The sequence below is a fragment of the Euprymna scolopes genome, chromosome 5 (assembly GCF_053919585.1).
Source record: "Euprymna scolopes isolate OS-2025 chromosome 5, ASM5391958v1, whole genome shotgun sequence".
NCBI lineage: Eukaryota > Metazoa > Mollusca > Cephalopoda > Sepiida > Sepiolidae > Euprymna > Euprymna scolopes.
In genome coordinates this window covers 21,156,023-21,177,056 of record NC_136486.1, presented here as the reverse complement: position 1 = coordinate 21,177,056, position 21,034 = coordinate 21,156,023, and the positions used below count along the sequence as shown (strand labels likewise).

At 33.3% G+C, this 21,034-nt stretch overlaps 1 protein-coding gene across 3 annotated transcripts in view; it reads right to left on the bottom strand.

The window, feature by feature from the left end:
* Positions 1-21,034, bottom strand: part of LOC145276733 (U1 small nuclear ribonucleoprotein A-like) — a 199,744-nt gene that overhangs the window by 135,923 nt on the left and 42,787 nt on the right. The window contains exons 8-9 of one of the 3 annotated variants that reach the window (XR_013868000.1): positions 9,986-10,214; positions 8,660-8,732 (exon numbers count right to left, since the gene is read on the bottom strand). The gene's annotated coding sequence lies outside the window, so the exon portion shown is untranslated. Of the gene's footprint in view, positions 1-8,659; positions 8,733-9,985; positions 10,215-21,034 lie in introns of those variants that run through there. The other 2 variants (XR_013868001.1, XR_013868002.1) reach the window with 2 other exon arrangements.

Genomic DNA, 21,034 nt, shown 5'->3' with positions numbered 1-21,034 from the left:
CGAGAGATATAGTGATCTCTGCATGATCCTAAGATGCGAGATGGAGGCCATGAGGTCACAGCGTTGTTAACCTTCAAGGGCGCAAGGATTCGCGCCACATGGTATTATTTGTGGATGTAATTTTATTTATTTGAATTATGGTTTATTGAATAATGGTATGACAGTTCCTTTGCCAGTGGGGTGAGCTTAGGATTCCCTTAGAAAAAGTGGGTAGTAAAAAAAAAAAAAAAATGTATGTCTTCGCCATACATTTTTATAAATAATGGGGGAAGGAATGTTAGAGAATGGAGAGAGAGGGAGAGTGTGAATTATAGTGTAGACACGTTGACCGGAAGTTAAGATCAGCTGATTGGATTGCATGTGAGTCATGTGATCAGGTTAGCTGAATCGAAGAGACTTGGTTGCGACTTGGACGAGAGCGGACGGCTTCACCGTTGTCTCCTCCCCTTCGCTGGGGGTGAGGAACGAACGCTGACGTGGTAGAAATAAGACCTAGAAGAAAAAAACACAGGCCAAATTCACTTTCCACCTTCTGCAAGACATCTGGGAAAGTGAAATAAACTATAGAACCAATTTCTTGTCTTGGTGTGAAATAAATCTTCGTCCCCAAAAACAGGTATCAAGTCTCCCTCCCAGATGAGAATCTCCAGATGGACCAACAAAATGGCAGAAGGTATGTTCAAATGACATGTCACACACATATTCACACTTAACAGCATATGAACATGTGTAATAGAAAGACCACTAGATGATCACACACAAACGACATTAACTCTGATAAGATAATCAAACACACAATCTATTATAAATAGACACGTTTTAATATATCATCTCCATTCCAAGTTCAACCAATATACAACAAATGCTCATTTTATGATACAACAACGTAACAGTTGTAAACTCTTTCAAAAAGCTCAAGACAGACATTGCCAAATCTTTTGTAAAGGTTATTGATGATGAATTGTGGTTTGTTATTGAAACTGATGCCTTATAAAAAGCCATCGGAGGCATTCTCTTACAAGCTGGAGACCTGGAGCATTCTTTTCCCAGTCGTTAAACACTCTGAAACGCAACTTCATATAAAAGTCGAAAAAAAAGCGTATGCTATAGTAAAATGTGTTCGTAAATGGACAGACCTGATTACTGGGGAAGCATTTCACTATTGTTACGGATCAACGTAAATACAGGCCCATCTACAAGCTCTTCACTGACCTAATTGCAGACAACACCTCTCCTCTAGAGTATACTTTGAAAAAGAACAAGGAGAGTGTAAGAAGAAATGTTTAGGAATCAAGGACCAGCTGTTGATTTATAAGACCATCCTTGAAGACTGTAGAAAGAGACAGAGGAACCCAAGCATGGCTTAGATTGCCTATCAAAAGGAATGATAGTGTGCCACACACATGGTTTCTACAGTGCCTAGAATTATACGAGTATAAGATACACTCAATCAAACATTACTGGCTATACATATAAACATAAATGACATTAAGCCACTTAAATGGAACTGTAAAGGCCTCTGATATGATCAGACGAGGAATCTTACGAGATAACTTTATCCCCCTTACTCTTCTGCTTGATGATAGGTCGCCAACAAGACCCAAACAAAAGAATCAAGCACCTGCTCTTCATGGATGTCTTCAAACTGTATGCCAGCTCAGACGCCGACTTGAGTGAACTCTTGTAGGTTGTGCATAACTTCTCCAGAGATATTGGCATGAAATTTGGACTGGACAAATGTGCCAAGTGCTCCATCAAATCTGGAGAAAACGTAAACTGAAAATGTACAGCTGGATGAAAATACAAACATCGAGGACATAAAAGAGCAAGAAAAATACAAATACCATTGCACAGAAGATAACATGACTACTCAGCATGCCAAGATGAGAAAAAATTGGCAGTGAATGCATGCTCCAAGTCAGGAAGATATGTAAAACGGAACTTACAGGCAAAAAACCAAGTAACTGCTATTAACCAACTATTAGTCATGCCTGTTGTAACATATGGCTTTGGCATTGTCGACTGGCCACAAAAGGAAATAAACAGGCTGAACAGTAAGACATGAAAAATGTTGACAATATACAAACTAATATACAGAAACCAGTCTGCCTAGAATGTATCTGCCCAAATGGACAGAAGGTATAAGGCTCTCAGAAACTGACCATCAATGCAGTGCAACTATTGTGAGCATCAAACAATATCTGATGAGTTCCCAAAATCCAACTCTAAGCTGACTAAAAGAAGAATCGCTCCACTATGATCAGATTATAATAACTGCCCAATATCAAGGCTTGATGACCAATGCTTTTAAAAAGATGAGTGGTCTCAGCAATGACAACAAATGCAGATTTTGCCATACAGAAGTAGAGAGTGTGAGCCAATTGGCATTTAACTGTAAGGTTCTGCTAGGAGACGGCTACTGTATAATGCGAAATAATAAAGTGTGTAAATATCTTTAAATTGAATATCGAATGCAGCAGCAAGTCTTGGGAACATATACTTGGAAAGAAGTCATATAACATCCACTATGACTATGCAATTCCTCCAGCTACGTACCTAGAAAACAGAGTTATAAAACCTGATATAGTAATATGGAACAAGAAGGAGAAGGGTATTTTATTAGATTCTTTCGTTTACATATGACCTTTATTTATCTACATTTTTATCTATTTAGGAATTCGGGAAAGAATACACCCTTTTATCACTCTTCAGCTTTAACTTTTCCTGTACCCATAAACTGATAGTCAGCACTGAAATATACAATGAATTTTTCTTTCTCTAGCCCTAATAAGGATAAATACCCTTGCATTATACCTCTATCCCCCTCCCTTTTTCTTCTTCTTCTTCGTCTTCTTTTTTTCTTTCTTTCTTTTTTTGTTTGACTTGTTTCTTTTGCATTTTTATATTAATGTATTAAAAAAAAAAAAATCAGCTACTGCCATTGTATATCTTTGCGATCGTGGTGATGTTTCTCCTAGGATGAAGATTTTAATATAGCAAATAAGTGTGCAAGATAGAATTTGAAAGTTACATGATATACTGGCTAATAGTCAAGACAATAAATTTGTATGTGACCTCTGTTGGAGCAAACCTAGTGTACTTTAATCCAGAGGGGAATTTCTGCTACCAAATTATTATATATAGGATTATATTGGACCCAACATATAGTAATGATTAAAAAAAAAAAAAAGACTTGTGCACTACCACCTAGAATCAAAATGTTTAGCTTACGATTTACTTTTTCCTTTGACATTAATGCCCGAGCTATGAAGTAAATGTAGGTAAAAGAATGATAGGGATAGACATTCACAGGCAACATGAATTGGAACAAATACATTGAGGACATTGCAAGGTTGCTGCAAAGAAGTGAGCTCTCTCTCTGCCGTATTAAAGGTTACTCACACCTAAGAATATCCTATACCCCTACAAAGCTACTATTCGCCTATGCATGGAGTATTATTGCCACATCTGGGTTAGTGCATCTGCATCTAGTATCTCGCTCCTCGACAGGGTTAAAATAAAATCTCCAATCTAATAGGTACCGCACTATCAACCAAACTCCAACTTCTGTCACATCACCGAAATGTTGCATCTGTGCCTATTTAGCAAGTATTTTAATGGAATGTGCTCTGATGAACTCTAAGCACTAGTACCCCACCTTGACAAATGCCTCCAACTAGACAAGCAGAAAAATCTCACCCTTACACTGCAGAAATCCCTAGATGTTGGAAAACCTACTCAAATAGTTCCCTTCCTTGAACTGATAGATTTTGGAATTCCCTCCCAGGTCCCTGTTTTTCTTACTATACTGACATACAGAAGAGTAATGTGAACAGACATTTTGCTGCTCAACTCCCTACATAGTATCGCTGTAAATTTAGTTCCAAATAGTAGCCCTTTACACTATCTTATCGTGGGTGAAAAAAAAAAAAAATTTGTTTTACTTAACTTTTTATAAAATTATAGTCTTTGCAAGAAGACACCAACAATGTTGAGTTATTTAATTTGATAAGAGGTGCACGTCATTATGCATGGATAATAGTTACATCCCTTGCTTTGTTTAAACGTTTGCTCTGGAAGTAAGACAGCTTCTAGAGAAGCACCTGCCATGTTAGTCACTGTATTATGACACTAGCGAACTAATACCAAGGAAACTGGGTGATCATATTAACACAAATTTAAAAAAAAAAAAAAAAATTAATCTTTGATACAAGACTTGGACAATGAAAGAAGTGGATGACAGTGCAAGAAAATGAGAAACGTGAAGTTATAGTGCACAACGTACATGTAAAGGAAGTTATCCAGCAGCAAATCCGTGTCAAAGAAGACAACATAAAGAGACCACTGACTACTAAATATCTTTTGAAGTAATAAACCATGCAGGAAAGTACTTTATTATGCATAAAGCAGGCAAGGTAGATAGGGTAGCAGTGAGCTGTCAAAAACTAGCATTTTGGGGAAAATCACACAACCAACCCTGCACAATAAAATCCAATCAACATAACCTGCAAATTAATCCCACCAAAACAGGTAGCATAGCATGTTTTTTTTTTTTATATGTTAGGACGATAAAACTATGATAAAGGGGAGTTAACTCGTTCTGTTTCAGACAGGGTTACCTCTGCCCTTTTACCTCTGTTATGAGAGTTCTCACATGGAGACAAGAATAGGAGGGGCCAACAAAAAGAATGACTGAATCCAGGTAAATGAAGATAGATTACTTCTGACAGTGATAGTTGCAATACACAAACTTGCTACCGGACTAAGACGGATAGATGTAAGATGATAGGTGAGTATTTGCACTTCTTAAGCAAACATGAGTATTTGCATTTCTTCAACACTTGTATAAGATTCAGATGCATTGTAAAACAACATAATGCTGTCAGGGTGTCGCTCAGGGTACTCTTGCATTTATTGTGCAAAACTGACTTTGCAATCTTTTGTAGAATATTTTTCTCATCTTCGATCCAGTCCCTATTTTCCCCATGATAGATTTGTAGTATTTCTATTATAACATTTTTTTTTACTTCTAAATTTTCTGCAGAACTACAGTCAGTTTGCCAATCCTTCACTGCAAGTACTCATTTAGCTGACCCCACTGCAAATAATTTTTTGACAAACACATATTCAAGGCATTAAATTATGATATGCTTACCCTAACCCCATTTATAACAGCATGGATATGAAAAGTTTCACCATTGGACCAGGTAAAATACTGTTAAGAGTTATTTCCCTTGGACTGTATTTTTGACTTTTACCCTATTGTTTATGACAATGACCATTTTTGTTTTTCATTGTTTTAAAGCAGTTCAAGTGTAACGTGAATAGACATATATAGACTTTAACTTTATATATACATTGTCTGTCAAAAATATAAATAAAGTATGTAAACGTCCTTCGATGTCTGCATGTGTTAACAGAAAAAACATGCTTACATGTCTCTTTTCTAAAATCGTCTGTCTTCCAGTATAAAATCTAGTTTTAAATTCATTTTAAAACCAGATTGTTTTATTTTACTGATTTTGTACTTATAATTAACCAACATTATCCTTTGTTTAATAAATGGCTGACTATATCTTAGGATAGTCTTCACCAGGACTGGAGCTAAGATCAGTTTGAATAATTTTAAAAAAAAAAGGGCATACACAACAATTAGTCAATCAGTGCGTTAGTCAATAGTCTTCTAAAATATTCTATGTAATCATAAAAAAAAATCTAAGACAAACAACCAAACTAGATTGCAATGCATTTCCCAGCAACAGATTTGTGCAACTCGGCTAGAATAACTGAAGAAATTGTACTCATTTTCTCCATGTGTGAAATTCAAGCAGACACCAAGTAACTTCTCAAGACACCTCATCTCCTTAAGGAACGATCTGCATTGGCCAGCACAGTCCCTTGATTTATCATCATGACACTATTTTTTTATGGGGATATCTGAAATCAATTGTTTACAACAATCGTCCTAGCACCGTGACTCACCTGAAAAAACAACATTCGTCGAACTGTCGCCAACATACCCATTGATATGCTGGAAAGAGTTGACCGAAACTTCAAATTTCGATTAACTCAGTGTATAAAGAATGGCTGCCATCTTACTGATATTTTTAAAACGTAAAAAATAAAATTTAAATGTACTTCTTGCAGCTCAAAGAAATACCTACATGACTTGTGTTTTAATTGATATTCCAAATAAGGAAGTTGCTCTACCCCACCCTGTATTAGCATCACCAACATGGAAGGAATAACAAAACATCATTCAACTGATCAAAACGCGCAGACACTTCACACACAACCCAGTATCACGGCTAAGCTGTCATCTTGGATAAATTCACTTTGAAAGATTTTGCTTTGCATAAAGTAAATACACAAGACATTTCACGAACCTTATTTAAACAATCTTTCTCAAGATTTAATTATCTAGGTTATTTGTATTACAAACTTATTTGTTTGGTTTACAAATAATTGCACCATGTACGTTTCTGAATTCCAGATACATTACTTAGTTAGATGCAATAATAAACAAGAATTTGAATGATCAGATTGGGGGGGGGGGGAGCCTACAAACGTAAATTAGAAATGTAACCTTATTTTTACTAGCATTTTGTTTGTTTTCATTTTTTTGTTTTTTTTTGGCTTTTTAAATCTTCATATTTCAGCCTTCTCCCCTTTTAGTGAAAGATTTGTTTTGGGGGGACACAGTATAGATTTAATGTTCAGAAAAGAACCGAAATACATAATTTAAAACCAAAAATTTTATTTAAAAAATATTTCAGAAAAAAGAAATACTGGAAACTTTCTAAAATATATATTATCTCTACAATTTATTATCATGTTTTTCACTTTGTATTTGAAACTTGAAATTTAAAAAAATTATCGTAACTATGGCATATCAATATTAGTAGGTCATGTCGTAACAGTTTGTTTAAGTAATATATTTACTAGACAGATATAGTCATTATAATCTGTTCTTTAAGATTATTTTACGTCTTTTTAATCTATAATCTTAATTTTCTGTATAAGTATTTGATATATTCACTTGGGTGTTAATGTGGTATTTAAATAGTATTTATAATTGTTTGATATAGCCCATTTAAGCATTTCTCTAAGTAGATTATATTTGCTGCTTTATAGCATATAATCCTGATTATAATATTTTGGTTTCCTCACTTTGGTGTTAATTATATATTTAAGGTTTCTGTTTAATGTGTAATCCCAATGCTGATGAAACTATTAAATAAATTTTTTCTATGATCTCAGAAACGATCGTACAATGATTGGTATTTGATGTTGAGATTTTGGTACCTAAATAATTTTTTTTTTCATTAACAGATATATATATGAGAGAGAGAGGATGGTTACATTTTTAAAACATTATAAAAGTAATTCTAAAATTTAGAAAACCGAATGTTATATTTTATTAAATGATTAAAATACAATTTTTTTCAAGATTTTTGTTGTAAAAACAAATTCATAAATGAAAATTTGGTGTTTTATTTTTTCAAATTAAACTTAGGTAAACATATTTCAAATATGTGACCACATTTCTCCATTCATAATTTGCTCCAACCATGCAGATTTAACACCAATCAGCAACAACATTGGATGTGTACATTTGTCTCCATAAAGGGCCAAACCCCTCCACTATAAGAAAAAAATAAGCTCTTCTACAAATATTATTTAACAACAAAAAAAAAAATCAATTTTAATGAGAAATTATATATTTGGTTTTTTAAATTTTCAAATATATATTCCCAACCAGCAGAAATTGCCATCATGCACTGATGATTTTGTAAGCATGAAACACGTCTGTAGTTATAAAAGAATTTAGAATAAAGAAATAGAGTAAGAGTCTTTAATCAAAACATTGTTTCAACTTTATCAAATTAAACACATCTTGCTTTTATGATAAATATAGGATTTAATATAGTTGAAACAATTTTGGCTAAAAAAAGTTTTCAACCTACCTAAAAAAACTGATTGTTTGATGCAGAAAATCTGTTCAATTTTATTGTACTTATATTATTTCCATAATTAACATATTACATAACCCCACCCCACCCCACCCCTTTTAGGAAAACAGAAAAAATTAATCATGTGACGATTTCCTGAAGAAATATCTTTTTCTTCTGTTTTCATTACTCGGTTATAAAAAAAAAATATGAATTTTGGAACTGGTTGAGTATGAGTGAATTCCAAAAAAGACTTTTTTTTTTTTCATATTTCATTGAAGCTGTATTACAAGATTATATATATAATATATATATATTCTTTCAATCAAGATTCATAAAGTTTCCATATTATATACACTATACATTTAAAAATAAATTTAAAATAGATAAATTTTCTAAAAAAAACCTGGAAAAAATGGATTTCTCAATTTGAACTGTTTTACAGTATTTTCATTTTTAAACATGGTTTGTTGACAAATAACCTCCCATTCCATGACCATTTGAAGAGGAGGAGGAAGAGGGGATTTGAAGTTTAACACAAAAAAAAAAAAAAAAAAGAAGCTTTTTCATAATACTATTCAATCATGAAATACCATTACAAACAGTTCCATGCTATGTATTTTTTGCCCACAGATCACTCCTCCCCTTCATTAGACGAGTGAATAAGACTTTGATCAAAAAAGACAATTATGTTAATATGAACAAACCACAAACATCCGTATGTGCACATCTTTCTTTTCTTCAATTTTTTTTTCTTCCATTCTGATTTCCATCACTCTGCTGATGAGAACAAAAAAAGTGTTTTAAATTAAAAAAAAAAAAAAAAAAAAAAAATAGAGGGGTGGGTGGGCTTACAAGAGTGGCTGATAGAAAAAGAAAACCTGAAATCAATCGGGTTTCCAACCTTATGACCATTCCCTTATAAAGACCTCTCAGAGATTAATGGTTATCTATACTTAATGATTTTGTATATGTATAAAGCAGAAAATATACAAATTAGTTTGATTAGTTACACTATCTTTTAATACTACAGGGGGGAGGAGGCACATCTATTCGGTTGTTAGGACCTTTTTTTTTAGGGGGGGGGGGGCTTGTGTTAAGAAATCATTACAATTTATTGTTCAATAGCACATCTAACGCTTATCACATATAGTAATAAAAATACTAATAGTCCATTTTATTTACTTCTTTTTCAGGTTAGACACAAGGTCAGGTTAGTTTGGTGAAAATGTGGAACGAACTGTATTTGAACGCGGCACACCCAGGTTTTCAGTGTGTTGTTAACCAACGTTACCCCCATTTATTATTAACCGGCGGAAGAGTTTATCAGCCATGTATTCACATTGTAATGATGGCTGATGAGTTATGCATGGAGAAAAATGATACGAGAATGAACACAGATCAGATTACTTCAAAGGAAGATTAAATCTAGACAATATAGAGATGGGTGTATCAAATAGGAAAATTTGATTTGATCAGATTGAAAGAAGTGTCTATACCTAAATTATATGGGCTCATTGCTATTGTAGCAAAATTTGAAAATTGAAATATTGAATTTTAAGTGAAACCAATGATACTACTTGTCACAATAATGAATATATCCAAAATTTATGAAAAATGATAGGATAGAAAATTAGTTAATGAAAATAGTTCTTGAAGACAATTAGCAAAATTGAGCTTTGCAAAAAAAAAAAAAAAAGAAAAGAAAAAGGTTAATATTTTCTGAAAACTGAAAATCCTTGGCCAATTTAGCAAAACTTAATTTTTGCTAATTTTCTTTGAAAACTTTTATTAATTTGCTTTTTTGTAATTTTTGGATATGTTCATTACTGTGACATAACAAATCAGTAGATACTACTGGTTTCCCATGAAATTTAACATTTCATTTTTCTTCGTTACAATAATAAAGAACCATTATCAGTTACTAATATTACAAACAGAATGATGAAAAAAATTAAGAGGAATGTATCTGTGCATAAAGATCTTCACAAACTATCAGATTGTTTGAGACGAAGAAAAAGAAAATGACTTACCATATTGAAGTAAGTAACATCATGCACCATCTGCTAGAAGCAAAATGAAAAAAGGCCACATTTGTCATCTCTAGAACTGCAATGTATTTTCGTTCCTCCTCATAAAATCGCCAAGACTTCGATAGAGATAAAATCTGGCTACTATGATTGCCCAGGGTGTTTTGTTCAACATTGTATGTGGAATACATTCATTCGATCAAAACTGACCTCTTCAAGTAAACATCGAGATCTGCAATATAAAATAAAAAAATAAAAAAAATGTAAATCTTAGTTCTAAAGAAAACATTACAAAAAAAAAAACAAGCCGAGCATGTGAAGTCCCCCTCCTCAAGTGAAAAATTTACTTTCACCATGACTAATGTTTGTGCAACTTTTTTGAAAATCCACGGTGTGATTGAGAAAAGTGTAAACAAACGGATGAACAGGAGTAAATTTCTAGGTTCAATCCCCCCATTTGTCGAGGGACTAAAAAATTTTTTTGAACCAAATAAAACAGTGTAGAAAACTGTACAAATCAATTTTTGAAGGATTTATTTAAACTGTGATGTTAAGCACTGAAAGATTTATCTATAGATCTTAAATATATTCTGAATCAAGATTTGGTATTAAATTGTCTGAAGTCAAACCTATACTTTCATCCATTTAACGTCACTAGTTCAGGAGTCAGATGTCTTCTTACACAATGCAAACTCACTCTACATTTCTCATGGTTCATGGTTTCCAAATTCCAACGTGTGTTGTACAATCACTTGTTTCCAAGTCTTGGCTCTCATCACAACTGGTCAAGAGAAGGAAGACATCAACTCCATCAGCAATGCTCACACTGCCTTCTGTCAACTTTGGCAATGGTTCTGATCTCTAAAAGAAATAATGCTGAACACCAAAGTAAGGAACATCTACCAGGTGCTCATCTGCACCATTCTTCTTTATGACTGCGAGACTTTGGCCTGTATGGGCAAATGACCGATGCAAACTGAAAATATTTGACCATCACTGCACCCTGTTTGCTGGCAACAGTTTATCTTTAACAGTAAAGTTTGCGCTTGCTGCAAGATACTATTCTTGCCAAATATCTTCATTGCCTTGGTCATGTCCTACGACGACACCTAGGTGTCTTCATTCATGAAGTCATCCACTCAGCATCACCACCAGACTGAAAGAAATGTCACAGTTGCCAACTCAAAACCTGGCTCAAGACAGTAGAGTAGGATGCTGAACTGATTCTGGGTTCTCACATAAACAAAGTCTGTCGCTGAAACCTCAAATGGCTTACACTCATAATGGAAGGTGCTTCGGATCGTCATGCTTAGTCAACCAGTGTTCGGGACAAAGTAAACTTGTTGAAAAGAGCCAGCCCAACTGACCCAAGAGGAATGCCACTACTATGACTATGATACGATTTGCTTTCAGTTTTTCTTCCTGTGATTTAAGACATCCATGTTTCTGAACGGTTTATCCAGGATAATGAATGTTACACCTGAACATACCAGCAGAATAGATTCTGCCTTAGGATGACGTCTATACTGAGCATGTTTAGTGATTTCAACAACTCCTGACCCGATGTGTTGGTTTGGCCGGATTTCACATGCCATAAATTGAATTTATATTGGGGGTGGACGTATAATGTATTTTTTTTGTTCTGTTATACTATTTGCCCAGACATCACTTCCTTCTTTGGGTAAGGGTTGGAGGGGGTGGGGAGATATACGAGCAACAACAAGTATTTCAAGTGTGTGTAGTGCGCTTTCAGTAATGCTTTTTACCTGATGTGTTGGATTTGGTCGGATTTCACAATTTCTTTCAATGCTCAATTGGAGAGGGGGGGGGGATTTTCTTTTGTTTGTTTTTTTATAAGGGAATTACTGCTTATCAAGGCTCAAAGGTCACCCAAGAATAAGGGTAAATGAATGAACATGATAACCAATCATGGTGGAAATTAGGCAGAAATTGATTATTTACAAGGACGGTTCAATAACTTATGTTCTTCTACAAAATGATAATGTTATAGTAAGCAGAGAAGTAGCCCAGTGGTATTGTGTTCTACAGATGGACAGCTCTAGAAAAGAAGCTTTGCTTATCAAATTTTTCATTTAGTTTTAGGTACAGAGAGAGTAAGGGATTTTCTTCACAGTGGTTGTAGTGAAACGAGTGTTAGCTGTGATTGGATTACTGGGGGGGGGGCTCAGTGACGCAACTGCCATGAACATTCTGTGAGAAAGTAGTAAGGTGAAGAAGAAAACTTGGCCCACTAGATTTTAAAGCTGATTTTGGACCCTGTCAAGAAATGAAAAGGTGCTTTGGACGGCTCCTCCCCAGATGTGGCAACAGTGCTCCATTTTAGGACATATTTTGCTCTTATACAGGTAAAGGATTGAGTTAGGAACAAGATACCTATTCTGTTGTCATACTCTTTTCCCACCCACTACCTCCTCCTTTGGGCAACAAACAGATATACTAGCAACAGTAGTTAATTTAAGTATGCAAGTTCCCTTAAACAATTCTGATTAAGAAAATAATCCATATTATTTGAATTATTCAAGCTACTATTATCATCTTTAATGTTATTCACAATGTTATATTCTTCTGAAGGTTTAAGGTTCAATCCTCAGTGTGGCCAACAGTAAAAATAAAATTACAGATTACTTACGTCTTCTAGTTGTGGCTGATGGAACGAGAGTATGCTATTGTCATGAATTAAATAAAAGGTTCTATTCGAAATTGTGTGTAGATTTACAAGTTCGACAAGATATACCTGAAGAAGGTCAGAGGTTACAATGTGAAAATAGAAGAGAAAAATATCCGAAGAATCCAAATACATAATCTCAAAAATTCAAAAACATAAAATTTACTAAGTTCTACAATATTTAAAACGAGCAGCTATATATCTATAGAAAAATGGGAGCATGAAAAGTAATATGGTTAAGCTTAAACATGGAAAAGTTAAAGGACTAGTTAAAACTGGAAAAGAAAAGGACAAGATATTCTAGTAAAAAATATAAATTTATAACTTAAAATATTGCAGCATTAAGAATTTTTTTTTTAAATTCAATTCATAACATTATATAATGCTTAATGTTGCAATATTTTAAGTTATAAATTTATTATATTTTTACTAGAATATCTTGTCCTTTTCTTTTCTAGTTTTAACAACTAGTCCTTCACTTTTCCAAGTTTCACCATTACTTCTCATGCTCGCATTTTTCTATTGTAATCCATGATTTTTGCAAGCTTCCAGTAAATTCACTTGTTCTTTGTTTAATTTCAGTTTTATTTTTTTTTTTGCCCCTCTAAACATAACATACACATATGTAAAACAATGTACGGCACTCATCTGCTTTCATTCTGCTTCACTGGTTACTTCTCTTTTTGCGACAGCAGTGAATTAGTAGCAATACTAGTCGCTGAAGGGACGTGGTTGCTATGGAAACCAGTCATAAAAAATGTCACTCGCCTCCTTAGGAATTTTTATGATTTTGAACACCAGTAAATTCCTAACTTTTGTTTTACTGAACGAAAATTGAAAAAAATTTTTTTCACAATATAGCTGAGAAGGTGAATCTATAAACTGTAATAATTGTTTGAAATTTGGTAAAAAAAAAAAAAAATGAGTGAGCGGTGAAGCTTTAAAGCAGTTCTAAATGACTAAAACTGCCACTTAACCATATATTCAAACACTGTGTTTAAATGAGATTATATATATATATATATATAATGATTGTATTGCTACAATTTCCTGAATGTTAATCTAATGAAACTCCAATATTTATAAAATAGTGTTCAATAGCAAGTAGAGCTGTATTATTGTATAATTTTATATAAACATTATTGGCTACATATTTGTATACATATTTCAGCTATGCCAACTGCAAATGTATAAAGAAAATTAAAAAATTTATAAAATATAGTCTTATATTTTATAAATTTTTTTTGTGTTATATAGACTTTCTATACTTCATTCAAGAATTAATATTTATGACAGTTTTTTTTTTGGGGGGGGGGGTTAAATGCTAATTAAATTTTGTACTTTAAGAGAACATACACAATAGTTGTCAAAAACAAGTTAGATGCCATCATTTGATTAAGGGACAAAATTACTGTTGAGCCAGAAGTTAATTTCTTGAAGGCCAATTTGAACAATTATGTCATCACTGTCTATATTTCTAGGTGTATTGCCAAGATAAAATCCATGAAAACTGAATTTGGAATGTGCCTTTCTAAATGACGAGTGCATGAACTTTGATTGCATCCTCAATTTAATTTTAGTTAAATACCACCATTCATGGTCTAATGTGTGTGATTCAGTCTTTCTTTTGATAGATATTTTAACATGATAGGATACCTCCCTCTCTGCCGTAAAAACCAACAGATACAGGGTTGGAGAAAATAATGCAAACATCTTGTGAATTTTGCATCAATTAATAGGTGTTTTCCATCTACAAAAACGAAAAGATTACCAAAATGTTAATTTCATGTTTTCAGCGTGATCCTAGGCATGCTTACAGGGCCTTCGAAAGGAAAAAAATGTGCTAATGCAAGACCTTTTCTGCCCCCCCCCTTCCAAACACAGGTCATATTTAAAGAATTTAGTTGCACTATATTATGTTTTGAGTAATAAAGAATATGGTGTTTATTTACAATTATATTTGATTAAAAAAAAATCTTTTATGTACATGTCATTTTAAAAATCACGTACCTTTATTAATTTTTTTTTATTAACAAATCAAATTTTATGATTTTTAGCAATTATAAAGTTTCAATTATTTGGAATACAAACAAAATCTCTAGTTGAATTATCGCCCTTGAATTTTGGCAAAATATAAAACAATATGGCCGCCCACGACCTCCTCATAGCGTTCTAATATAATTTGATTTTCTTAAAAATCTGAAGATTTTCCCAGCTGTGGAAAGGATATGGAATCTGTCTTCGATTTTAGCTTTAATAGTGACTTGTTGGTTTCAAAAAGTAACTTCACTTTTGATTTTCGGGTATTACTCATCATACACATATCAAATGATACATTAGGGTAGATACCGACATCATTTGACCTGTTAGTCTTTAAATCTGTCTTTTCACTCGGCTCATCATTTTTCCTTAAGGATCTTCCTTTCTTTATATCTATTGGAGAAATAGATGACAATTGTTTTGGTTTATTATGATCCTACCTTCCATTTGTCTAACACACAATCCCAGAAATTTGAAAGTTCCATTTTCATGCATCTCAACCATGAATATTTACCTTAATTCTGAAATCACATTTTTTTTTCTTTAACTAATCATTTCCACAAAATTCAAAATCATCTACATGCATTGCCAGAATATCCATCAAGTTCTCAGAGAAGTCATGCCAAAAGAAACATTGCATTGTTATACGCACTTATCATTCCTTTTAGTTTAGATAATTCCTGAGTAACTCTTGTACTATGAACGGGACGCATCATTCAATCCATAAATACATCTTTTCAGCTTCCACACTTGTGACTCTGGACATGCCTCAGATGGTGGTCTGAGAAATACTTCTCTCTCTAGTATATCATCTTGCAAAAATGCTGAGGTGAGATCAAGGGTCTCCACCTGCCAATTCTTAATGGAGGCTGTTAACATTACAAGACGCATAGCTTCACGGCTACATGTTAGAGAGTCCACTTTTAGGCTGTGTGAATTTTCTTCATAGCCACATGCTACGAGACGAGCTTTCATTATCTTTGTTATCCTTAATCTGTCATCACCCATCTTTCTCGATATGCATTTTTGACCTACGTTAGGGGCACATTCATACACTTCATGAGTTTTCATATTTTTTATTTCTTCTCCTTTGCATCAATCACATCTTTTGCCTGTTCTTGTTCAGTTGTGAGGAAAACCATGTTCTTCATGATCTCCTGTTACTTGCGGGAAGTTATCACCACTGATTAACCTTATCCCAATTGCTACACACTGGACATTTTCTGCAACTGGTTCTATATTCCACCAATGGCCATAATTTCTAGTTGATTTTGGTTGTGTACTCAATGTTTCCTTTTTTCCACTCATTACTTCCAATAATTTGGAATTCCACTATTTTCCCTTTACTTAGTATTGTCTTTCTGTTACTATTGGAATTTTCATCATGTTCATCTTCAACTTCCTCTGCCAAGATTTCATTATCTCATTTAAGGGAATTGCATTTTCTTTATTCCTTGGCCTTCCAAGGTCTTTGTTCACCTTCATCAAGTGACATGGATGCATCCTGTAGAATGCTCCTCCATATTGGATCAATACACATTGACTCTTTACCCAAAACTTTGGCAGGGTCACGCCATTCTTTATAGTTTCATCTTCTATAATAAACACTGTCCCCTGTTACAAATTGTTCATTCAAATAATGTCTTATATTAAATCGCAGTGCTCTCCGAATTTTTTCACTTGATTCAGCCTCCATAAACTTTTATCTCACAGAATGTAAAGCATTTAAATTGATTTTAACCATGTCACTGGTTGTTGCAGCGTCTAACCTGGGTAGCTGGTCTATTAAAATTGACGGCATATTTATATTGGATCAAAAAACAAGCTCATTTGGGCTATGTCCAGAATGATTCTGAAGAGCATTTTTGGCACTAACAGCCCAAGCCAATTCTGGTTCAGTTTTTTTCCATTGCTTCAACCAATATTAAATTATGACGTTCCAATGTGCCATTACTAAATGGACTTTCAGCGGCTGTAGTGCAAGTTTCGTTCATCTCTCTATAACCATTATTGTTGAATCCCCCCCCCCCATTATCACTCAAGAAGCGTTTAGGAACTCCAAAATATGCTATCCACATAAAAAATATGCTGTGAATAATTTCTTCATTCTTCTTGGTTTTAAATCAGCCTGGCAGCAGAGTACTTAGTGGATGTGTCAAGTCAGTCATAAATCCAGCATTGGTTATGTCTGAATTCTTTTAAGTCTATACATACAGGGCCATTAAACCAGTTTCCAAGAGCCAAGCCCACCACCCGACGAAGAGAGGGTTTTCTAACCCTTAAATAACCTGAACACGAATCACATACATCTTTAATAAGAGCCAGAAACTATGTCCTTAAAAGCCCTACTGCCTCTCACCAATGATACCAATTTCTCTTTTGATGCATGAGCAAACTGTTTACGTAATTTCTTAGCCTTCATTCTTTTCTCCATTCTAAAGCAATTTTTAAGACTTCACAGCCTGCAAAAGCATATTTGTTAATGGAGGACTATAATGTCCAGAAGTTGTCTTTTGCAATTTTATAAATCTGCCTAAAATCTTGCAGCTGTCATTTTTAAAATCTAGTATCATGCCAGCAGTTTTCATTGATTCATGACTTAGTAACAAGAGTAAATCATTTTTGACAATGTCAACCTCTATGTATACTCTGACACCTTTTACGCCTCTTATAATTATTGGAAATTTAACTGCTTTAATTGCCTTTACCTTCTCTCCATCATCAAAACGTCTTGTTGAATTTAAAAGTCTTCACTAACCGCTTATCTTGGTCATTTAATGTACGAAAAAAATACATTAAACCAAAGTTCTCCAGTAACAATTCTAGAAAGGTAGAATCCAACACTGCCATACCCAGTGTCTCTTTTACAAGATTGGACATTTTTATATTGGAATCATTTATCAATATTCGATAACAGAACTCAGAATTAATTAATGAGAGGTGTACATGATCTGAATCCACAACAGTGTTAATATTTCTAGGACTAAAACCTAGACAAGTCTCTGGCAAAATGCCTAGTAGAAGCACATTTAAAACAACGCATTGTCCTACCTTGTCTGTCCGTTGGATTTGTTTTGTTTCCTTGATAGAATTTTTGTTCCCTTTTACTTCCATTTCGATTGAAATTTAGTTTCAACTTCTTCCTTGACAGCGGGAACTGTTTTGCATTCCAATGAAAAAATGTCAAAAAACACTTATTAAAGTATCCTTCATTGCTGCATAAGTTAAACTTTCACACGTTGTCCTCCCTAATTTTTCATTTCCTTCCGATACATTCACTGCATTTAAAACAAAAAATGCTTGGACTCCTTCCGGCCTAGAAATTCCATATTTACGTCATTTCTGGTGTAAGAATTCTTAACGCACTAAAAAGTGATTTCTATTTATTCCAGCAGTTCTTTTGTAAAAGTAAAATTCCTTGAATGACATGTATGCCATAGTGTTCTCATCCCTTAAATATATCTCGTCCAACTTGTTCGTAATTATTTTCAATCCATCAGTTCGGCCAATATCTGTGATGTCTAAGTGTCAAATGCATTCTCGTATGTTTTGTGGCAATGACAAAAATACTGCTGCGCCCTGTTTTTCTTTAGGTTAATCCATTAAGATAGACCATATACTTACGTCTCGTTTCCATTTGATGTACATTTTTTCATTCTGCAAAATAGGTGGCCGTTTTGTAAATAATACCATCTGTCACACATAAAAACTACGTTCTGCTACCAATGTTAGTTCACTTAGTACAACCCACGAAGTTGGATAAACATGTGTTACTGATAGCCGGATGCCATATTGAATATCCAGTCAAAGAGACAAAGTAAATAACTAAATATATAGAAGAAGGCCACCAAGTTCGATAACTAACTTTAACACTCTTGACAGACAATGTTCTTTTTTTTTTTTTTTTTTTTAATTTTTTTTTAGTAGTATTTTACTGACTATTTAGTGAAGAAATGTTGCATGTCAAAATTACTGCAAATTCCTATATCATGCATTACAACAATGATCATATAGATATTTGAAAACTAGGCTACAAAGGAAGGTCACTTATATATTCTTGCCCACGGTTGCCAGATTAACCTTTTCAATAATGGTGCATAAAACAACACCCTAAGTTTCAAAGATGGCGGCAGGTCTGTTAATTGAGGTATAGAAGCACAAAATGGATACAATATTTCTGCTGGTCTTCAAAACTGCTTACTTATATATTTGGACAAAATATTAAGATTTTTTTTTTGTTTGATATATTTTTTCTAACATATTTATGTTTATTTTAAATTTAGTATATTTAAATATACTTTATTTAAACCAACAGTCTATTACGATCAACACCGATTTAAAATGTTTTTATAGTTAACTATATTTTACATTTTTTTTCACCCTCCCTAATAATAAAAATATATTAAAATATGTAAACTTCCTTTATCAATTGTATTTTTTAATTGCATAGAAATATCTAAACAATTTGACAAAATATCAGTTATTTGAAAAAGATATGCGATTAAAAAACACAAAATCCATTGATAAAGTTTACATATTCTTATTATAAAGGGGTGAGAAAAATAAACCTACATAGTTAACTATAAAATATATTTTAAATTGGCAACGATCGTAATAGATTGTACATGTAAATAAAGTACATTTTAAAAAGAAAATTATATTGAAAAAAAAAAAAAAAAAAAAACTTAAATATGGTAGAAAAAATATATTAACAAAAAAAATCTTAATATTTTGTCCAAATATATAAGGAAGCAGTTTTGAAGAATAGCGGAAATATTGTATCCATTTTGTGCTTCCATACCTCAATTGACAGACCTGGTGCCATCTTTGTAACTTGGGTTTTTTTTTTTAAGCACAATTACCACCTTTTTAAAGCCAAATTTCATGAATCTAATCTTTTTTGAAGCAGTTTAAATTTCAAAAAGTGGTTATTTGGTCCTTTTCAAAGCATAACTAAGGAAGGAACAAGCAAAATCTAATATATAAAAGGCTATATTGTCTGTCTGTCTCCATATTTTTAAACTATCTCTTCCGAAACTATAAATTGCAGAACAGCGCTATGGGCCTCAAATGATTGAATTCTTTATGGACCATTCTTTTATGGGACTCTAGCCGGTTAAAATAGTTTTAAGGGGTCAAAAATGGGTCAAAGCTGAAAAAAAAAAAAAAAAAATTCATTATACATTTTGTACATTCATCTTAGTTTATTTTTAATTAATTCATATGTGTGTCACGTTGGTACAGTGGTAACATCACCAGCTTTGAATGGTACAGTTTTGCTTTTGATTCTAGCTGATGGCACCCAAATACTTTTTTTTTTTAACTTTTGAAATTATGACTAATAATATATACAAAATCTGGACAAATTAAAATCATATTTAAGTGTATTTTACGACCGCTAATATTATAGATAGTTTCAGAATACATTCACTCAAAAATTGCATAGTTTAACACATTTTTCGCCCACCAAAGTAGATATGTTTATCTGAAATCCCTTTGTTGGCATCATTAGTCAAAGTTTTGCTCACAAAATTTCATCTGAAGTATTTCAATGTTTTTATACAACACATCTCCGTGTGGTGTTTCGTGCAACTGCCTTCCCTTCCCACAAAGATGTACTTCCCACACTACAAAAGAATTTACTCATGAATTCAAATGTCAATGTGAGCCTGACTATGTCTGATATATTTTTCAGTATTTGGAGGTTAGAGTGGTACAGCCTGCTTCTTTTGAAAGTCAGTGGTGGCAGGGGAAGGGAGTAATCATTAATGAGCACATCTATACATTCCTACAGCACATATAGGTGCTCATATATTCACAAGTCATCCATCACTTGGGTGATAAAGTGTGTGATGTTTATTCCAATGGTTGATTCAGTGTTTTCAACAAGGTACATTCCAAACACCACCACGTGGTGGTAAGCAAAACCATACAAACACCCTTTCTGTAGGCAAAAGGAACCATCACACACACACATTATTAGTCGCCTGGCAAGGCCACAGGGGGGACAACCAAAGCAGCAAAACTGAAGCTGCCTACCAGAACGCTATATATATATATATATATATATATATATATATACATACATACATACATACTAGCAAAAGTACCCGTCGTTGACCGAGTTCAAAAACTGCCTACAGAAAATGGACTCTGATTTATGAAAGTATGATAGGTTATGAAAAGGAAGGGTTTCGAATTTGGGGGTATCAAAACCAAAGCAAAATATGATGAAACTAAAAATTAAATAGATAAACCCCATAATTTATTATACCATACCTGTTCACACTGAAACACTTATCACAATATTCTATGGATCTATATTA